We start from the raw sequence: 5,558 nt of genomic DNA on the forward strand, positions 1-5,558 counted from the left end.
GTGCCAGACGGGCAACGGGGACTAATACTCGACCCACTCACCGTCGCTTTTCAAAGGGGAAATTCCACATAAAAGTAGAAATTTCCATTTTTTTCTTTTTTTAATAAATCATTTAAAGTTAACTACATAAAAGATAATTAAGCCGTATCCCTAAGGATACAAATAATTATGTGACAATAGAAGCCAGATATCTGTCACGAAGGCCGCGAGGGACCGAGTGTTTGTGTCCTGCCAGATCCACATGTCGAAACCTTGGTCCCCAGTGGGACGACCCTGGCGGGCGGGGCGCGATGGGCCTGGGGTGCAGCCCCCTTCGCGGACCGGGCGCCCTTGCGGGATGAGATGTGAGGGCTGTTTCCTCTCTCTGCTCTCGCTCTGTGCGGACACACGGGAAAGTGGGCGTCTGCAGACAGGAAGGCGGCTCCACCTGGCCTCTGACTCTGAGCCTCCGGGACTGGGAGAAACACACGTTCCTGTCATGTAGGTCCCCTCGCCTGGTGACTCGTTTCGGGGGCCTGAGCAGCGTAAGCCAAGAGCACGTTCACTCAGAAGCCAGGAGGGGCCGAGCGCCCCCGAGGTCTTCCCATATTTTGCTGAATGACCCTCATTTAAGGTTAAGGGAAATTCACTCTAATTGACTTTTCTAGGAAACAATAAAATTTCTTATCTGAATTTTTTCCCCTTACCTCTTGGCTGGTGAGGGCGGCTAATGGCGTCATTAGTTACTACGGATTAAGAGACTTGAGCATATTGTAGAAATGACGTGTAACCCACACGAAACGCGCCCTCCAGCCCAGGCCTGTTGTCTTAGCTCTGGAATGTCACATTCGACTTTGCATATTCGGTTGAACTTGGATCTCTGCGGGCTTTCCAAATGTCACGTGCTCACAGCTGGACCAGGATCCATCCCTTCCATGTCCCTCTGCCTCCGCCCTGGCATCCGGCCCGTGGTCGGGACGGATGGCTCGGCCACCTGTCACTACGGACGAGCTGCCTGTCCGCCGCCCTGCCTTGCCCGTCAGACCCCAATGCCAGCTCATTCTCCTGCTTTGACCTTGTCCAGGGCATTTTCTTCCTGGCAGCAGAAAGTAAACTTTACGTCTTATAAATATTAAACTTAGGAGACATTTGCACCCTCCAATTCTCACTCCGCTTTTAATAAAGGGGAGAACTGTCCGTGGCTGACCAGGCCCTGAGGGCTCCGACCGCTTCCCCGGCTCCCTGTGCCTCATCTTCTCCATCTCGGTGTCCACCGTTTCTTGATTTTCAGCGGGGCCGTCTCGGTCAGTTTCTTAGACACGTCAAACTCCCCTTGGCTTCAAGGCCTCCGCCATGCTCTTCCTTCTGTCCGGGAGAGTCCGTCTCCCACGCCTCCGCCCACCCCGGGGCTGGCTTGGCCCAGCTCCTGGCGCTGTCTCAATATGACAAGCCCTTCGCACGACGTGTCCGGGATGCACCGTCGCTTTCTTCGTAGAGTCATCTGCTTTCCGATGCTCCCGCGATGCGTGAGGTCGGGAATGCTGTCTGCCTCCGTGGGCCTGAGAGTGCATGCACTCACCCCTGCGTGTAACAGAGGGCCTCGGTGGGCAGAGGTGTGGACAGAGGAAGCCTGAGAGGATCTTAGAATATTCAGAGAAAAATGTCTGTTAGGTCATCTAAAGGAAATCACACAACCCCTGGAAAGCGAGAGAAAACGCGCCTTTCCTCAGTTGCTCCAGATGCTCTAAGTTCTTTCTTAATTGTCTCTTGTTGTACTTTTGTGCAAACCGAAACGATCACTTTGCAGAAGCTGACGACGAATCTTCCAGGAACGGTGCAAGGAAACCCAAGGGCATAATTACGCAGCAGACGCAATTTCTTCTTAGTAAATAAATCTCCGCAGGTGCTGACTTGGGCCTCTCCTATGAGTGTGTGGGACCTTCGGTCCGCTCACTGACACCGGAAGGCACGTGCTTAGTGCAGAAAGTCTGTCCCAGCCCTCGTGAGCAGTGACGGCACGGGCCGCCCTCGCCTTCTCCAGGACCCGTCACTGGCTCATTATCACGCCGGCCACGGTTCAGATACTTATCACCTCCTTAGTCTTGCCATGTTTTCGTCTCTGACTGAGACGTATTTTTTTTTCCCCTCGGATGAGAGTAAAGGGCATCCTCAGGCATCCTTACCTCTCATACTGAATTGTGAATTTGTCGTGGTGGATTAGATTAATCAGAATGGCCTTAGAAGAAAAATCTCCATGCGTGCTTCTCAAACTCAAATAGCTTCTGTCAATTTTCTTCCTAGGGACGCCACTTTCTGTAGTCCGTTCTCACACGCTGTTTTCATATATCTCATGCAGCTGAAGACGGATTTATCCCAACCCTTGGTGGCTTGAATTTAAACTACTGTTTAAATTATACCTAAGCAGTAAAGGCAAGGATTAGAAAAACACCATGCGAACTGAAAGCAGGCGAGAGTTATTTGTTTTCAAGAGAGCAAAACATTTACAGTCCTATCGTCGCCTTCAAACCGTTTGAAATCGCATAGTTGGGGCATTTAATGAAAGCTTATCTGAATAACGGCATCATGACAAGCCTAACACACTGCTGTCGAAAGAGTTCGCCAAAATTCTATCCAAATGAATGAATATGTGGTAACATTTGCGTGACTCCCTGGATCCCACCCACGGTCTTCATCAAGGAAAGGGAATAATAAGATCTAACCAGCAGGACGATATTTGCAAAAGAACTTCAAGGGTGTTTCTTATTCACCAAAAAAGAGACTTCTCACGTGCTCTGTCGAAACTTATAGAACTGTGTATTTTACCATTCGAAAGTGTGTGTTTAAGATAAAAATAATCTTTTTTTCTACTTCGAATGTAATAGATATTTATCAGAAAAATAATAGAAGTTTTCACATAAAAGTTACCTGGAATCAACGACAATCCTCCTATCTGTGTTTCTCCCATCAAAAATGGGATTATAATGTGTTTTATAGTTTTTCACTGAACAGACGGACGTTTACCGAAGCTTAAGTTCTTTTCAAATGACCTTAAGATCTCTGTCCTATACTTTAATAAGTGATTAGCTTATCTCCTTTTCTTTTTTGACTATAAACAACGGCACGATGAACATCTTTGTAGTGTTAGCTTTGACTACATGCTTAAGTATCTCCAAAGGAAAACTCCCGAAAGTGGAAATGTTGGGACAACAGTATTTGTATGTTTTTTAGTGAAATCTGACGTGCACACCTAGATCGTCCTCCAGCAAGTGAGCCCTGGTTTATATGTCTAGCCACAGGGAATGAGGGTTCTCCATTTTTCTCAATTTCCTCACCGATGGAGAATGTAACCTTTACAAGCTCTGACGGTTTGATGGGAGAAAAATTAAAAAGAGATGTCATTTTATTTCAAATGTCAGGATTTTTCTTTCATGAGAAAGTTGGCATGTCATGTGTTTGTTGTGTGTTTACATCATTTACCTTTTTTTTTCTTTTTGTATTGTGGGTGTTGACCAAAAGTAAGCAGTTTTAATGTTGCAGTGATGGACACGTTACTTCTCTTCTGAATCTCTCTGCTGTATGCCTAACGTCTAAGTTAGGGCGTGGATCTTTAGCTATAGGCATGACACAGCAGTTGGTATGAGAAGCTGGTATGCTTGGTGGCAATAAACAGCTGTAAGAATAGGAAAAAAAAAAACTTTTAGGGACAGCCGTCGGCGGTCACAGAAGGGGAGCCGTGTGTGAGAAGCAACGCACAAAGGTGAAGTTCACGTGCAGTTCGCATGCAGCCCAGCTTTCTCTCCGAGGGCGTCTTCCAAGCTCTCGGCGCGAGCCCACGCAGAGCGTCACAGTGTCCCGAGGAGGCGTGAACAGAGACTGTAGATGGGGTATGCCGAGATCACTGATGTGTGGGGCCGGGCGACCAGAAGAGAAGGCATAATAGAGAGGGACCCCAAACATTCCGTTTAAGACTTCTTGGGCCTCTGGCCAAGTCAGAAGTTTTATTGTTTGGGTCAGATTCCAGAAGACCCAGCAGAGAACGGCTGGTGGGAGAGCTGAGCAGAGACCTCAGCCCTGAAGATTTGTTCGAATGTGCCCAGCCGGAGCGGAGAGCTCACTGCGCTGATACTCGGGAAAGGCCAAGACCCAGGGGCTCAGCACCCCATCATAAACAATCCTGCTCGCTGCGCCTTTAGAGTGAAGACAAAATAGACCACGGTAATAAAGCCTGGAACTATGCGGGAGGGACCTAGGTGGCCTGCTGGTCCTCTAACTGATGATGAAAACAAAGCCCTTTAGGGAAAAAACAACCAAAGTAAATTTGAGCATTTACACCGTTTTGCCCACATGTTCTTGCACACCCTCAGAAATCACTAGTCAGAGGAGCAGGATGGGGTGTTTGATCACGAAGAGACGAAACTCACCAGCAGAAGCCGACTCGAGCTGATCCAGATATCGGGGTACGCAGATAATGACTTCAAACAGTTACGATGAACAAGGTGAAGATGATGGAGCAAATGTGAGGAAACGAATAACGAGACGAGAAGCATCAAAAAGGAATGAAAAGGTATGAAACGAACCCGAGGGCCATTTCGAGATGGTCAAGCGCGGTATCTAAAATCGGGAGGAGCCCAGGGGGCAGGTTCAGCGGCCGACGGGACACAGAGGAAAGTAGATTCATGAACTCAAGGACCGGTCAGCGCTGAATACCCCGACCAAAGCCCTGAGATGTCAAAGAGAGAGAAATAAAACAGGATATGAGCTGCATGCGACACGGGCAAACGCTTTACTATGTGTGTAAACAGATTCGCGCGCGTGCGTGTGTGTGCGTGTGCACACACGTGTGTGCGCGTTGTGTGTTGTGTGTGAGTGTGTGTGCGTGTGTGTTGTGTGTGTTGTGTTGTGTGTGCGTGTGCATGTGCACGTGTGAGTGTGTGTGTGTTGTGTGTTGTGTGCGTGTATGTTGTGTTGTGTGTGTATTGTGCATTGTGCGTGTGTGCGCGTGCGTGCACGTGTGTGCGCATGTGTGTGTTTTGTGTGTATGTGTGCACACATGTGTGTTGTATGTGTGCGTATGTGTGGTGTGTGTTGTGCGTTTGTGTGCACACATGTGTGTGTTGTGTGCACATGTGTGTGTGTGCATGCATGCTGTATGTGGTGTGTGTGTGCGTGTGCACGTGCGTGTGTGTTGTGTGTTGTGTGTTGTGTGTGCGTGTGTGTGCGTGTGTGTGTTGTGTGTTGTGTGTATGTGTCTGTGTGTGTGTGATTTAATAAGCTTATTCTAAACGTACATGGAAATAAAAAGAAACAGAATAGTCAAGACACGCTTGCAAATAAGAGACAGACTCGCTTGACTGGACATCTGGAATTACTCCGTGGGTAACGTAGATCGGAGGGTGATGTGGGGACAAGGTCAGACAGGTAGAGCAATGCAGGAGACAGGGCTCGGAAGCAGACGCACACCTGCAGTGCCGTGGGTACAAGGAGATGCCACCGTAAGACAACAGAGAAGCGGGGACCTTTCTCAGTGGCGCGGCGGGCCGTGCAAAGAGATCTTCCGTGCTGTCTTCCCGCGCAGTCAT

The sequence above is a fragment of the Pteropus vampyrus genome, unplaced genomic scaffold (genome assembly GCF_000151845.1).
Source record: "Pteropus vampyrus isolate Shadow unplaced genomic scaffold, Pvam_2.0 Scaffold258, whole genome shotgun sequence".
Classification (NCBI taxonomy): Eukaryota; Metazoa; Chordata; class Mammalia; order Chiroptera; family Pteropodidae; genus Pteropus; species Pteropus vampyrus.